Below are 17125 nucleotides of genomic sequence, written 5' to 3' on the forward strand. Positions count from 1 at the left end.
ATACTTACAACTAAATTCTCAAAGGTATTAAGGGCAATGCCATTGTTCAGTAGTGCAGTGCCTAATGGGTAGACTATTGACTCAGGCTTCAGTTAGGCACTTTAATTCTTCATGCAACATAAGAAAAGTATAATAAATAAATAAAGGAATAAATACACAAAAAATCAACAGGTTGCTAAAGCTAATTAAGAGTACAGTAGAAAGAGAAAGTCATAGCCATTACAAATATTGACCACATCTAGCAATTTTATTTTCACAGGTATTCACACTGCATAATTTTTGATATCTCATTTGGTCACTCTGGTAGGAACAGAAGTTACTAGGCTCCTATCTTTTGGTCATGTAGGCAAATACAAATTTCCCTAAAGATTTAGGTGAACTCTGGGAAGATCTCCATCCAAACATAGCACACAGAGGATTCTATATGCTTGGAGTTTCCTGATATGAAATACTGATGGAATTTTTGAGCAAGTGGGAAGTTTGCTCATGAACCTCCAAAGCTAAGAGTTGGGGGAAGAAGGCTCATCCAGGCTCTATTCTAGACATTAAAGAGAATTTATGTATCTAAATCCCAGTTTCAGAAGACCATTGTCTCCCTGTGTTCTAGGAGAGGGCCCCCCAGTTTGCACAGATTTCTAATGAATATGTGAATTCCCCAGCTATCAAACTGAACTTATTCCCGCTTAAATAAGCGAGAAAGCATTCTTTTGAAGAGATGCCGTCATTCAAGTCATTTGGATATAAAATGCATCTACCAGTTGTACAGTGGATTATTAGCATTTTATTCTAACATAATTTATACAAGTATTACTACTTTAGTATTTTATTGCAAGTACAAAAGGTCCAATAAGAGAGTTACTAGAAGATAGTTGAAATAATTTCATGGGCTTCTACCTAGAATTCTCACATGGGAAGTAAGAGATCTGAAAAAAAGGCTTAAGCAGTAGACTATTATGAAGCAGGTCGTACTCTGCTACATTTTCTAATAGCTATTTTGTATGCTGGAGATTGAGAGAAAAAAAAAAGAGTGCTGGTTCCTCTTCCAATGACAAATCTAATCATATGTCAAATTTCAGAATTAGAGAATGACTGTAAAAGAAACATTACTCTTCTGTGTATTCCCTGATGACGTATAAGGATATATAAATGGTCTCATAACCTTTGCAGTGGTAGTGTACAAGTAATGAGTGATCTTTATTTAGAGCAGTAGTCTGTTTTTCTGAGAACATCTGCAATAAATTACCAACACTGTAGGGATATAACCTCTTAATTTGGTAATTCTAGTTCAGCACTTCTGAAGCTGTATCTCATCCAAAAATTCCAGGGTGTTTGTGAGTAGATCAGTTTCAGTTCTTAGATCATAGAATCATAGCATGGTTTGGGTTGGAAGAGACCTTAAAGATCACCTAGTTCCAAGCCCCCTTCCATGGCCAGGGACACCTTCCACTAGACCAGGTTGCTCAAAGCCCCATCTAATCTGGTCTTGAACACTTGCCACAGCTTCTCTGGGCAACCTGTTCCAGTGCCTCAGCACTCCCACAGTGAAGAACTTCATCTTAATATCTAATCTAAATCTCTCCTCTTTCAGTTTGAAACCGTCACCCCTCATCCTTTCACTGCACTCCCTGATAAAGAGTCTCTTCCCATCTTTCCTGTGGGCCCCCTTTAAATACTGGTAGGCCGCTATAAGGTCTCCCTGGGGTCTTCTCCAGGCTGAACAACCCCAACTCTCTCAGCCTGTCCTCATAAGGGAGGTGCTCCAGCCCCTTGATCATCTTCATGGACCTCCTCTGAACCCACTCAAGGAGGTCTGTGCCTTTCTTATGCTGGGGGCCCCAGAGCTGAGCACAGTACTCCAGGTGGAGTCGCACCAGAGCAGAGTAGAAGGAAAGAATCACCTCTCAACCTGTTGGCCACACTTCTTTAGGTGCAGCCCAGGTTAGATGCAACACAGTTGGCTTTCTGGGCTGCAAGCACACTGCTGGCTCATATTCAGTTTTTCATCCACCAGCACCCCCAAGTCCTTCTCCACACGGCTGCTCTCAATCCACTCATCCCCCAGCCTGTATCTGTGCTTGGGATTGCCCCAACCCAGGTTCAGGACCTTGCAACTTGTTCTTGTTGAACTCCATGAAGTTTGCATGGGCCCACCTATCAAGCCTGACAAGGTGCCTTGGGATGGCATCCCTTCCCTCCAGCATATCAACCACACCACACAGCTTGGTGTCATTCGCAAACGTGCTGAGGGTGCAATCAATCTCACTGTCCATGCTGCCAACAAAGACATTAAACAGTACCGGTCCCAACACCGACCCTTGAGGAACACCACTCGTCACTGGTCCCCACTCTGACATCGAACCGTTGACATGACTCTTTCAGCATGACCAGCCAGCCAGATGGCTTCACGTACAAGATTATGAAGGAATATAACAGGTAAGGAATGTAATAGGTGAGTGATAGATTCAAGCACATCAATAATGTTTAAATTAGGGACTCAGAGATCAAAAGAATCAAAGAGAAGGAACACATAATTTAAAAAAATATCATGGGATTTATATCAGAACCTTTATTGCAGTGTATTGTCTTGAAGTAAGAAGCATAACTTTTCTTTCATCCTTTTCTTTTTCTTTTTTTTTTTTTTTGCTTTATGTTTAGAAAATGTCCATCACATTCTACAGGATTTGCATGTAGATCATAGTTTCTAGGGTTTATTCAACGATATGTAACAAACGGTTATTTTTCACAATCCATCAGATCCCCTAGATTGTCATTGATTTCTTTTCTCTTTATTTGCTTATTCCCAGATTCTTCATCCATAAATTATTCTTCTCTATTTATATTCAGATGCAATTGTATGTATGACACATGAAATTCCAGATTCATGAAACATCAAAAATACCATTTATCTGGATCATTTTTTTAATGGTTCAGTATACGGCACAATAAGAAAAGAACTAGTTGGTTTGATATTCAGTTTTTACAAGATTCCACTTCGGAAAACTCTAACGATTTTCTTTGCCATTTCTGGTCATCTAACATAAATAATATTAAAATTTTTTCCTGTATTTTTTCCTTTTAGCTTTATATTAGCAAGGACTATTTGAAGGCCAATGGCATCCTGGCCTGTATCAGGAATAGTGTTGTCAGCAGGAGCGGGGAGGTGATCATTCCCCTGTACTCGGCTTTGGTGAGGCTGCACCTTGAGTGTAGAGAGGGGTTCTGAGCCCCTCTCTACAAGAAGGACAGTGAGGTGCTGGAAAGGGTGAGGAGGCTGGCTACCAAGATAGTGAAGGATTTGGAGCATGTCTTGTATGAGGAACGGCTGAGGGTTCTGAGGCTGTTTAGCCTGGAGAAGACAAGGCTGAGGGGAGACCTTATGACTCTCTACAACTGCCTGAAAGGAAGTTGTAGAGAGCCGGGGGTCGGTCTCTTCTCCCTAATAACAAGCAACAGAACAAGGGGAAATGGCCCTAAGCTGCAGCAGGGAAGGTTCAGGCTGGATATTAGGAAGAATTTCTTTACTGAAAGGGTTGTCAGGCATTGGAACAGCCTGCCCAGGGATGGTGACTCTACCCTGGGTGTTTAAGAGATGGGCAGATGTTGTACTTAGGGACATGGTTTAGTGGTGTTGGTAGAGCTAGGACAAAGGTTGGACTCAATGATATTGAAGGTCTCTTCCAACTGAAACTGTTCTATGATTCTACAATTCTACAACTCTCTCTACTATCTGTCTATCATACTAGTCTGCAAGATTTCAGGTAGTTATTGATGACGCTAAAATGACAGATACCTTTGCATAACTGCTGGTGACATTTTGTAAAAATGTAACTGATTTATATTTTCACTAAAAGAACAGATGGCATTTCACACTGGATAAGTTTGTGACCCTCCAGTATCTGAATTCTTTACTTGAGATATAATTACGGCAACAAGCTGTGTGTATTACTTACTTGTCTTAATTAAGTTATGCATGCAAAACAAATTTCCATTCAATAAACTGTTTTGTAGAGTCCTATATCATAATATGTTAAGGAACAGACATCAGAAGAATGCCGATAGGCCATTTTTGAAAGAAATGTTCTTCTACAACTTTGTAATGTTTTATGCCATCTGTTAAGCTACTGTTTAGTGTTGTGCAGCTTAACATACATGCCAGATGTTTAATGAAAATTGTAGCTAGTTACTGAGAAGGCATGCAGAAGCCTCCTGATGACCAGAATTTTCATGTTTCTAGTGCTAGAAGGTGCACAAGAGAAAAAATGCATTGTGTGAAGAAAGAACTGTACGCAATACTTGTAACAAAAGAAAAGGTGTGTGGATATTCTATGCTTTCATACTGTGTTTACCATCTCTTATTATATTATTGTATTATCCATGGCAGAACTCTCTTTCATGATCTAGATTAGTGATCAATTATTTTTTTTAAACAAAAATAGGAAGTTTGATCCTTGCATTCAGTAGTTGCAAGAATAAGTCTCTTGAAAGTTTGAAGTAATTTAAATTTCTTTTTTCCCCTCATACATTACAAAAGCCTCAAACCTGCAATCTGTATATATATGTGTATATATAATGGTTGAAGTAAAATTTACTTCAACCATTCCTCTGAAATAATTTGAAATAATTAAATCTCTTTCTCAGATCTCATACTTTCATTTTTTAATCGATTCATATAAGGTAGCTGCAAATTTTACAGAATTAAGATACCAAATATGCCTGTGGATAGGCAGTACCTTTTCACTTCGTGTTTTGGCAGTGGAACACTAAATGCTTTATAACCTAGCCATTCTCCAGAAAACATCAAAGTGTGATATTTCCTGGAGGGATAATAGATAAGAAGACTGAAGCTTCATGCTTGTTGAAGAATTAGGCCATATAGAATACATTCTTTAAGAATAATCTCATAAACACAAACACACAGTACTGGTAAAAGGATTGAAGTGGTTTTGGGGAAAACAGTTACCAGCATGTCCTCCATATATTAATAACTAACATTACTATGAAAAGAGAGAATTCATTTATTTGGAAACCATCAGCTGCTATTTGATGAAACCTATAGTATATATGTTGAAGATTTAAAGAGTCATTTTTGTAAAAAAAAAAATATATATATATATATATTTTCTGTCAAAAGTCTCTGGTTAATAGGTACATTTAAAGCACACCTCACGAGTCTATATTTTATAGCTATTAAATAGACAAACTATACAATGATAAAATATTTTTTACAAATAAATATATGATGTGGTATCAGTACAATTATAATAGTAGAGATCTTTTTTTGATTTGTGTAACATTAGTAGGATTAGAGAGAGCAAATGCATATATTCCTAGGGTGATAATAAATTCAATCTTACGTATTTACATGTCAGGAGACAGATTTTTCTAAAATTTCTTTTTTAGGTGGAGATTTTGCTTCTTATTTCATTTATATTTTGAAAGCTGCATTTTTTCAAAGGTTACTTCTGAACTTGAAGCTATAGAACAGATGCAATTATGTATTTGCATTTGTAACTTCCTTAGTTTAAAAAAATAAAATCAAGTGAGTAAAATATATGACCCGTATATACAGAAGGATCAAATCTCAGTCAGTGCTAAATTGCAGAAATGAAAAACAAAATGAATCATCTGAAGGCAGATTTCAGAGATATGGGACTCCAAATGCATAACACCACAAATACAATTTAGGACAGGTCAGGCAGAAGCTTTATTAACTATGATCATAGTGACAGAACATTTGGGGAGCACTTTCCCCTCTGCACTTTTTCTCAATAGGTTGTTGCAGAGACCCAACTTATATACTGCTTCAGGGAGAAAAAAAAAAAAAAAAAGTGAGGAAAAATAATCATTTAAATGTTAACGAAGCCTATAGGAGTGGCACATCCAGTATTAGCTCAGAAGTGGGGAGTCGGAAACAATCACAGACTGTTAGCTTTTAGTTAAAAGGAATGTTGTTTTAGTTAGGATAATCTGGAACAGGTTGCCTGGAGAAGTTGTGGATGCCACATCATTGATTAGGTCTTGTGAAAATTATTATAGAAATAAGCTATTATCTTTAAAAGAATCCACCTTGATAACAACATGAATTAAAATACAAAAATTAAAAAAGATTCATAGCATTGCTATTACAGACTCTTTCTACTTTAAATTCTGACATATTACATCTTAACATAGTAGATTAACTCTGTGTAATAGCTCTTAAATATATATTTTTTCAGTTGAAATCAGTAAACATTGAGTGAAATTTATTTAGTCACAATCTATTTAGAAACAAGGCATGGGAAATCCTGGAAACAACATTCTTTTTTTAGCCATTAAAAAAAAAACCTGAAATATGTAATCTGGCAGTATTTTTGACTACAAGTGCTAACACACTAATAATACTAGTATTTCAAATTCAGGAAGAATGTGTGTCTTCACATCACAATGACATCTTATGGTGACTACAAACTGTCAGTCCTATAATTTTCTACATGAAATGAAGATTTTTATTTTTGCAATTAATTATTGCAGTAGTGTTTATTTCAATTTTTTAATGACTACTAAGATATGTATGTATATGTAAAGTATTATAAGAGAACTTAAACCAAACGTGGTTTTATATTTTAAATAATCGAAGACTTAAAAGAGTTATTCCCTAGTATTGGAAACAAGTATTTGCACTTGTGGTGGTTTGGTGTGTGGCAGGGTTTTGGTAGCGAGGGAGGGGGCGACAGAGGTGGCTCCTGTAAGAAGCTTCTAGAAGTCCGCCCCCCCCCCCCCCCCCCCCCCGGCTGACCTGCCAGACCAAACAGCACCTCTGAGAATAACTCTATTTAAGAGTAAAGAACCTGTTGAGTTTTTTCTTTGTTCGTCTTTCTTTGTTGATGAGGAGAGGAGGGGGATGTGAAACAGCCCTGAGGACACCCAGGTCAGTGAGGAAGCAGAGGGGCAGCTGTGCCGGAGCAGAGGTTCCCCTGCGGCCCACGCTGGGGTGGCGGCTGAGCCCCTGCAGCCCCTGGAGCCCAGCGGTGGCCCAGAGGTTGGCCTGCAGCCTGCGGAGGGCCCCGGGCCGGAGGAGCAGGGACCGGGCCCGGAGCAGCCGCGACTCCGAGGCAGCCCGCGCTGGAGCCGCCCGTCGGGGGGAGGGCGGCAGCCCCGGGAGGGACCCGCGCTGGGGGGTTCTGGGGAGCTGCGGCCCCGCGGGAAGGACTCCCGTTGGGGCGGTGGGTGGAGGGGTGTCTGCCGGGAGAGGGACCCCGCGGTGGGGCAGGGGAGGGCTGCGAGGGCCCCTCTCCCTGAGGAGGAAGGAGCAGCGGAGACACCTGTAACTCCCACTCCCTGCCCCCATGCACTGCTGGGGGTGGGAAGAGGCAGCAGAGGTGAGCCTGGGAAGAAGAGAAGGGGAATCAGGAAAATGAGAGGAGACCCATGGGTTGAAGTAAAACCAGACTTAATGAAACAGCACCAATACCAACAAACGTATACAAAATTATGCTCAGCTCTACAGGAGAACAGGGAGGAGCAGGACGAGAGGCAGAAGGTACCCCAGCCAGAACTCCACAGGAGCTTTCCTTTCTTAACAAACATTCCCCCTTTATGACATTATGGTATGGGCTACACCTGTAGCTAACTCAGGTCAGCTGCCCTGGCTGACTCAAAACTGCTACATGATTCTATCCTAGCCAATCCAGGATAGAGACAATCAGTAATTTTTATGAGCTAAAACTCTCATTTTTGGTTGTGTGTGTTTTGTTGTGTTCCCCCCCCCCCCCCCCCCCCCCGAAGAACTAAATTATTCCTCTCTTTAGGAAAACATACACACACATACACAAAGCACTTAGAACCGTTTCTCAATGTCCATTCTTCAGTTTGTCCTTATAAAGATTGTTGCACCATTTATTTTGTGAAGAGAAGTAGTAAAGATCAATGTATCTCTTATTTTAAGTCCACGTAAAGATTTGGCTACTTGAAATATGTATTTTAGAAGTAATCTGAAGGATCATATGTTACTGTACCTATTTTTTGCCTAATCCTAAACTGCTGTGATATTTCTTTGTTGGTTTTTGGTTGGGGTTTTTTTGATTGTTTGGGGTTTTTTTTGCCTTATTGTTTTGTTTGTTTATTTTTTATTTTTTTTTTTTACAAAAGCAAAGGAAGGTTACAGTCACTTTTTGGGGGGAAACAGTATGTTTTGTGTATTTAGTATAAATCTTGTTAACTGTTGATCTTTTTACACTATTAAAGGTTTTGAGGAATTGTTCTTTTATATTTCAAGTACTCAAAAATATTTTTGCAAGGAAGATTCCTCTCATTGTTTTGACCCAACATGCTGTACTCTTATGCCCCTCCCTTCTTCATTTTTGCCATTTAGTACTTATGTTGGCATGCATGGTCAATTCTTACATTTATTTGAGTCAGTTGTCTAGAAGACTGAGTTTCTGCTTTGTATTCCTGGCTGTGCTGCTGCTTGTTCTCGGTCTCTGGCACTTGGCAGATCACCTGCCCTCTCTTTGAATGATTTTGTTAAGTTGTATTTTGCAATACTAGCTAATTTAACACCTTTTCTATGAGCACCTCTAGTTGAATAATTTGACTAGTCAGCACAGTATGTCTGTTAATAGAAGACTCACATGTAACCTTGTACACTGATTACTATGAGTTTTCTAAATTTCCCATAAATATGAACCTCTTTAGGAAACAAACCAAACAATATCAATACTTAAGTAATTTAGGAACCTAAGGGAATATCAATAGTAAAATCACAGCAGCAGCATGATGCTGAAAGTGAACTACTTTTAAAAACATAGTAAATAATCTTATTCTGAATTTAGAGGTCCTCTCCCAGTATGGGGAACTTACTAGTATAGCTGAGTGTATTTCAGGCATCTCCTGTTAACTCTGTGAAGTGTGGACACTTTTTATTTCAAAAGTGGCATTTCAGTCACTTTGTTTTGTGCTTATTATATGCATAAACTGCCTTGGCAACCAAAATACCAAAATTTACCTTACTGGATAGAAAGCAGTTAGTACACAAGGTTATTATTGTTTCTATTTTCCTCCTGAGAAATTACTGAAGTAAATTAAGAAAGTGTTTATGCATGCACGGAAGAAAAGAATAGCTGTACCATTAGCTTTGAGCTACTGCTAGGAATATGTAGACAAAAAAAAAAAAAAAAGGAAGTCTCTAAAGGATTATTTCATTTTCACATTTCAGGCCAATAATTTACAGTCTCCTTTACATTGAAATTTTAGCTTTTTTAAGTAAGTACTTGTCTTAAAATACATGACACTGCAATGTTTATAATTGCTCTCTGGTTTTTAAAACTAGTGAAATTTTTCTCTGTTGGTAACTGTTCTCTATCAGAAGAAATGGCAACCTTGAACATGCCAACCTGTCCTTAGGAAGCAGAGATGAAGAACAAGTGTTAACTGCACAATTTTCCTTTGAGAACTTCTGAATCAAACAGAGTTTCATTTGCCTCTGTGGTGTAGACTGATCATTATCATCTCAGCTATGTCTGGTACAGAGAAAGTAAGACAATTATCCAGAGTAAAAGAAAGTGTCACAGTATCTAATGTTCTCTGGAGAAAGAAAATAAAATTTAAAAGCCCAACAAAACAAAACAAAATAAGCCAAAACCAAACAGGAAAGCTTCAAAAGGGGCTGAACTGTGATACGTAATAGGCATTTACCTTAAAATAGCTTTATTTATAAAAATATTAATGTTAAAATCTTTGATAATTTTGATAATTCAACTTGGGCAGCAGAAGCTTACTCTAACACTGCATTATAGAAATGGGATAAACACTCCAGGTAAAAGTTTAAACATATTAGCTCTTAAGAGAATGTACAGAAAAATTAGGTAAGTTTGTAACTTATCTAAGACTTTACAGTCAGCATTGCACCAAGGAAACTACGCACTATGTCCCTCATCAGAGGTGAAGCAAAATCTTTATGGAAACTACTTGATAATCTAGTATTAATCCTGACTAGGTAGTTAGAATTTGCAAAGCAGTGGGAATCACATGTAATCTCATGAAGACTTAAGAACATCCTGATAGTATGGATGCGAGGGAGAACCCCAATTAATATAAGAAAAGATGCCTGAAGCATAAAGACATCCAGAGCTGAATGTTGAATCCTTCTAAGCTACCTATCTGAAGTTAAAACTTGCAGTCTAGAAAGCTTTTCAGCTTCTCTGGTATGAAAATACTCTTTGTTTCGATTCTAACTGTTGGCCTGCTACCTATCCTAAAAACCAAACCACTTTTTCAATGTTGTTCTCAAATTTCCTTTCTAAAGAGGTAATTGCTGATCTACACTATCAGGGATAAACATGAAAAAACTGTGATTATTCTGGTTATAAAATAAATTGTGGCAAGCATTTTCAAGTACATAAAATACAAAAATAATTAAATACTGTAATTCATGGAACTTGTCTACCTTAAGAACATCAGGAAACACTTTTCTACTGTGAGAGTGACAGAACACAGGCACAGGTTTCCCAGAGAGGAAGTGGGAAGTTGGAAGTCTCCATCCTTGTACGATATTCAAGAGCTGTCTGTACATAGTCCTGGGCAACCTACTCTAGATGACCCTGCCTGAGTGGGTGGTTGGACAAATGACCTCCAGAGGTCCCTTTCAACTGCAACCATTCTGTGATTAATAAATAAAAAGGTTTGGAGTTTTAAGTTTCTTTTCTTAAAATCTCAAGAAAATTTTCTTCAACTATTTTGCATTCTCTAATTGTAACTCTCTTGCACATACGTAGGCTCCTTCAAATCTGTTCTGACAATCTATGTCTGGGATTCTCCCTGACATCCAAGCTATAAGGTTGTTCTTAACTCTTGTAAGAGGCACACAATTTCACTGTAACAAAGACATCACTGTGCTATAATTAAAAGGAGATGAATGACACAAATACATGTCCATATTAACTGTTCTACACTTATGTTCTTAAGGAATTGATTCCCATCCTGTTTTATTTAAAGGTCTAATTAATCTGAACCATTTTCACAAGGCCAAATCTATCTGTTACTTTTAACTTGATGTTCAGGAGACCAATTGGGTGGGATTTTGTTGCTTTTTGTTATTTTTCAATCAAACATTTCAAAGGCAGGTAAATGCAATTATTAATGAAACTAATGTCTAATACACTGATTAGAATACTTCAACTTTTTTACTGGTGTGAACTTGGTACTGCTTGCAAGCAATACAGACATGAGTAAATTTTATAATTACTTGTAAAGGAACAGAAAAAAACCCAAACTTCTAATTTATATAAGAACATAACAAGGTTCATAGAAAATTTTATGCTTCACCTTTCCTATGTCTACTGTATGGATTATCTCATTCTGCAAAGATTTTAATTTTTCCTACGTTTAGCACAGTAGTTAAACACATCCTTACAACATGTATATGAAGACTCTTTGCTCCCTTTTTATAAGAAATGGTCACAGAAAGAAAATTTGCCATTGTTTATGGAAATTGACATAGCTTGTGACAAAAATGGTTATTACAACAGCTTTTTTTTTTTTTTTTTCCAGAAATTTTCAGTGCAGTATTTCAGCTACAGACTTTCCTCCTCCTGCCTACAATATATGTCACAATGTTATGACTTCAGAGGCAAACAGATCTTCAGAATTCCTGACAGGTCACACAGCCTCTGCTGGCAAGAAAACTTAAGGATGTGTCTGCAACTAAAAAAGTTAACTGCCATCCCACCAAGGAGAGTTTCCTGAACTGTTTCCTGAACCATTGTCTCTCATGTTGTCTTCAGAATCAGTACAAGTTTTCTACATGTACTACACTGTTTTTTAGATTCCCCAGCATAAGACAAGAAGTTACAAACAGACAGCCTTGGAAGCAGCCTACCTTCTTTCCTACCCAGTCCTGGGTTGGTTGGTCAGACCTATTCAGGAACGAATTATTCATAGAATCATTTAGGTTGGAAAAGACCTTTAAAATCATCAAGTCCAGCCATTAACTTACCACTGCGAAGTCCACCACTAAACCATGTCACTAAGCGCCTCATCTACATATTTATTCATATTATTCATTTTCATTTGGTTGTCCCCTGAAAATAGCCTGATAGCAATTATTGTATTTGTTTTATATTGGAAGTAGCTAAGAGACAACAGGTTATTTATATAATTCTTAATTGCTTGTCCTATTTAAAATGTATTGAAAGCCATATTTAATTACTAAAGAAGCCTGATACTCAAACAGCACAAAGCATATACGGCAAATAGTACACAGCAGAAAGCATGTTTCATTTATGATGCTGATGAAATTGATACAGAAAGCCTGCTGGGTTCTCTTACAGCCTGTGAGATGTCTGACATCATGCTGTGGGTGTTATACTTCATTTGCTGTGAAAAGTCCATTTTTCAAATGACGCTAAGAAGAAATAGTGGAGTGAGGGAATACACAAAAGACCAAATTCTATCATTTTACAGGCAGATTGACTGCATTTAGCATTTCCAACCAAGAACAATATTCAGTATAAGAAATGCTTAGTAAGTAAAATTTAACTTTCCAGACTTTCTAGATTGTTTGAGGATTGATCATGGTATTCTACCAAAACATATTTGACAAGTCATGTTTAGAGAATAGGACACACCAAGTATTATAAAAGTATTAGAAGTGTAAAGGAACAGTAATCATTGCACAGAAGAGTTTATTGGATTCTTCCCTTGGTCATATTCGTTATCGGTAAATACATCATCAAAATAAGGCATGATCTTAACCAATCTGTTTGACATGACCACAATTTTCTGAGTGGATGCCTTATTGGGGTATTTCTATAGATGTGTTTATAAACATTGTGTGTACATGGAAATAAATAACAAAATTTAATAAATCATTTTTGCTATTTGGCTTTCTGTGGGAAAATAATGGAAGACTGGTGAGGAGGATTGTAAACACACTTAAGTGACTTGCAGCTGGGGTATCGAAAAACACATATATTACACTAATTGTTGTTTAGTCTTGTGTGTTTGACGAGTAGAACATCTGTGTTCAGATAACATAGGCCTGCGATGGACTCAGAGGCACCTTATCAAACATACTTGAGATTCCTGCCCTGCTGTGGGAAAGATCAAAGCACAGTGGAAAGACACGCCTGCTAAATCCCTGATGTAACAGGCGAAAAGCAGCAGGGCTGTTACTTTTTTCCTTGCTAGCAGGACTAAGCTCTGTGGTGCCTGCATCCCTGCTTATATGCCTCCGCCTGGGTGCTGCTGTGGAGATCCCCTGTATCGTGAGGTAACAAGAATAAATTTACTCTTCGCATTTCATCTGTGGTTTTGTAGTTGTTTCTGTGTCCTGCCTGTTCCAGTTCACACACTTTCCCAACAAAATTTCACCAATATAGAAATCTATGGCACCCTAAAAACAGTAGCCTTCATTAAATGTTTTACATTTGATTCAAAGAAGGCAATGATCAGCTGTACAGCCGTACTGCAGAAAAACACGGTTCTTTCACAGGAGCAACTGTGATGTCTAACAGTTGTAGGCAGAACTCCCCGCCAGGAGCCGGCACCTCTTGCGAGAGAGATGATGTGGTTTTGGGCGTTGCCAGGAGCAACCACGGGAGATTTAAATGAAGTGATGCCGAAAGCACCACTAAGTGGGGGAGGCCGGCAATGGCCAGTGTTGTGGCTGAACGCTAGACCGAGATGTACAGGGGCATCCCCTAGGCCAGGGACACCCAAAGAAGAGCATAGAGACCCCTACCAGGGCCCAGCAGCTCTAGGAGAGTTTGGGCATTGCCAGGAGCAACTGTGGGAGATTTACACGGCCCTGGGGAGCACCAGCAACCAGAAGCACTGTAGGCAGGGAGGGCAAACGGGCACGGAGAGGGCGCAGTGGTGTGTGCACAGCAGTTAGTGCAGAAGGGTGTGTGACAAGGGTAGTGCGCGCTGCTTGTAGGCTCGCAGCCCAGAGAAGCGCGCTAGGTCTCTGCCCTAATGGCAGGCACTCACCTCAGAGCTAAAGCCAGTGTTTCTACAGAGAAAGCTCCTGAGATGTCCGATGTTTCTTCCACCCAGATGGAACTGGTAAGGAAGGAGACTTCAGTACAAGGAGTAAGTTGCAAGGAGTGCTCAGACCCTTCACCTGGTAAAAAGGTAAGTACCTGTAAAAGATGTGCACAGGTTGATGATCTGTCAGGTGGACGAGTTGCAGGAAACAGTTAAAAGGCTGTGCAGAGACAGAAGACAGATAGCAGCTACGGGCCAGAAGACTATAAAGCATCTCAAATTTCTTTAAACATCTAAGTTTAATCAGCAATAAACGAAGTCCACAGTGAACCTCTTTGTGAATGACAGAACAGTGGGAGACTGAAAGATATTTGTAAGGGCTCTATTCTAAGCATACAGATTAGTACAGATTACTTACATAGAACTTTTTCAGTCTTGTTATTTACAGATTGCCTAAACATAAAGGAGCTTTTTTTTTTTCAGTAAGAGCTATTCTTGCTCTGACTTCACACAACTATTATAGTCTTGCAGTACTGACCTTAAAGAATCCATTATTCATATCTGTGAGTTATATTCTCAGTAGAAAAAAAGAAACTGATAAACTCATATTCCTAAATTCATCCTAATCATGAAGATTTGATGCATATTTTAAGCAGAGGATCGTTCTGCCGAACTACTGTACTTTGTTACAGTCAGTCCCACTGCTCTGTAAGTGGCAGAGCTGCACCGCTGGGAGGCCATTACTATATCACGTAGTTAAGACTGCAGGCTGCAATGATCAGTTCTGACAAATTGAGAAGCTTCTATTATTAGCATATTTGCACTGCTGGCCATTGTTTTCTCCTTTTAACCTTACTTTAATATTTCAAAATTTTTGGGAAAAGAGATTCTTTAAGGAAACTTGGCAGGTAATTCCTCATGGTTTGCATCACTAGAATTGTAGATTCATAGAATATCTCAAGTTGGAAGGGATCCATAAGGATCATTCTGTCCAACTCCCTGCTCCTCACAGGACTACCTAAAACTAAACCATATGCCTAAAGAACATCATCCAGATGCTACCTGAACTATGACAGGCTTGGTGCCCTGATAACTTCCCTGGGTAGCCTGTTCCAGTGACCGACCAGCCTCTCAGTTAAGATCCTTTTCCGAATGTCCAATCTGAACTTCCCCTGATGCAGCTTCATTCCATTTCCTTGTGTCCTATCGCTGGTCACCAGAGAGGAGATCAGCACTGTCGTGGTTTGAGCCCACCCAGCTGGCTCCAAAAGCACCATGCAGCCGCTCACTCACCCCTGCTAGCTCACCCCTGTCCTGTCCCCTGAGGGATGGAGAAGAGAAAACACAACCAAAAGGCTCCAGGGTTGAGACAAAGGACAGGGAGAGCTCACTCACCAGTTATGGTCACAGGCAAAAGGCAGACTCAACTTGGGGATAACAACATCACTTTAATGAACAACCAACAACAACAAGGATAATGAGAAATACAATCAGGTCTTAAAAAGCACACCTTCCCCCCACCCCATCCCTCCAGTCTTCCCGGCTCAGCTCTGCTCCGTCTTCCCCGCCAGCAGCGCAGGGGGCAGGGAATGGGGGTTACAGTCCATCCGGCACAAGGGGTCTCCGCTGCTCCTTCCTCCTCAGGGAGAGGGGCACTTGCAGCCCTCCCCTGCCTCACCGCGGGGTCCCTCTCCCGGCAGACAGCCCTCCACCAACTGCTCCAACGCGAGTCCTTCCCGCGGGGCCGCAGCTCCCCAGAACCCCCCAGCGCGGGTCCCTCCCGGGGCTGCCGCCCTCCCACCGACGGGCGGCTCCAGCGCGGGCTGCCTCGGAGTCGCGGCTGCTCCGGGCCCGGTCCCTGCTCCTCCGGCCCGGGGCCCTCCGCAGGCTGCAGGCCAACCTCTGGGCCACCGCTGGGCTCCAGGGGCTGCAGGGGCTCAGCCGCCACCCCAGCGTGGGCCACAGGGGAACCTCTGCTCTGGCACAGCTGCCCCTCTCCTTCCTCACTGACCTGGGTGTCCGCAGGGCTGTGTCTCTCCCACCCCTCTTTGCTCACCAGCACAAACAGAACAAAGAGACACAATCAACGGCTTCTTTCACTCTTAAAAATAGTTATTCGTGGAGGTCTGGCCTTGCCCAGAGGCTAGTCCAAAATTGGAGCCTGGGGATCTCAAAGCCTCTTATACAAGCTACCTCAGCAACCTCCTCCCCCACTGCCAAAACCGAGCCAAAACCCTGCCAGACACCAAACCACCACACTCCTCCACCGCTGCACCCTTTGAGGAAGTTGTAGACTGCGATAAGGTTGCCCCTCAGCCTTCTCTTCTCTTAACTGAACAAACAAAGAGACCTCAGCATTCCTCAAGACCGTTCACCATCTCGGTTGCCTTTGTTTGGGCACACTCTAATACTTTGATGTCATTATACTGAGGCACCCAAAGCTGCACACAGTACTGGAGGTGGGGCCACACCAGTGCAGTGTAGAGGGGGATGATCACCTCCCTCAACCAGCTAGTGATGCTGTGCTTGCTGCACCCCAGGACATGGTTGGCCCTTTTGGCTGCCAGGGCACACTGTTGACTCATATTCAACTTGCCACCAACTCAGCCCCCCAGATATCTTTCTGTGGGGCCGCTCTCCAGCCTTTTGTCCCCCAATTTGTACATATAACCAGGATTACTTCATCCCAGGTGCAGAATCCAGAAATTGCTCTTGTTAAATTTTGTATGTTTGGTGATTGCTCGGCTCTCTAGTCTATCCAGATCTCTCTGTAAGGCCTTTGTATCCTTGAGACAGCCCACAGCCCCCCCTAATTGAGTATTGTCAGCAAACTTACTTAATGTACATTTGATTCCTGCATCCAGATCATTCAAAGAAACAGTAAAGAGCACTGGCCCTAAAATTGAGCCCCGGGGAACCCCGCTGATGACTGGCCACCAGCCTGATGTAACCCCATTTTCTACAACTTTTTGAGCCCAATCCATCAGCCAATTGCTCACCCAATGTGTTCTGGACTTGTCTAGCTTCGTGGTGGACATTTTGTCCAGAAGGATACTGTGAAAGACAGTTTCAAAGGCTTTGCTAAAATAAAAAAAAAAAACCACAACATTTCTGCTATATTCCCTTGGGCAGCTAGATGGGTGACCTTGTCATAAAAGGAAAT

The sequence above is a fragment of the Leptosomus discolor genome, chromosome 1, assembly GCF_034619465.1.
Source record: "Leptosomus discolor isolate bLepDis1 chromosome 1, bLepDis1.hap2, whole genome shotgun sequence".
In the NCBI taxonomy this organism is placed as follows: domain Eukaryota; kingdom Metazoa; phylum Chordata; class Aves; order Leptosomiformes; family Leptosomidae; genus Leptosomus; species Leptosomus discolor.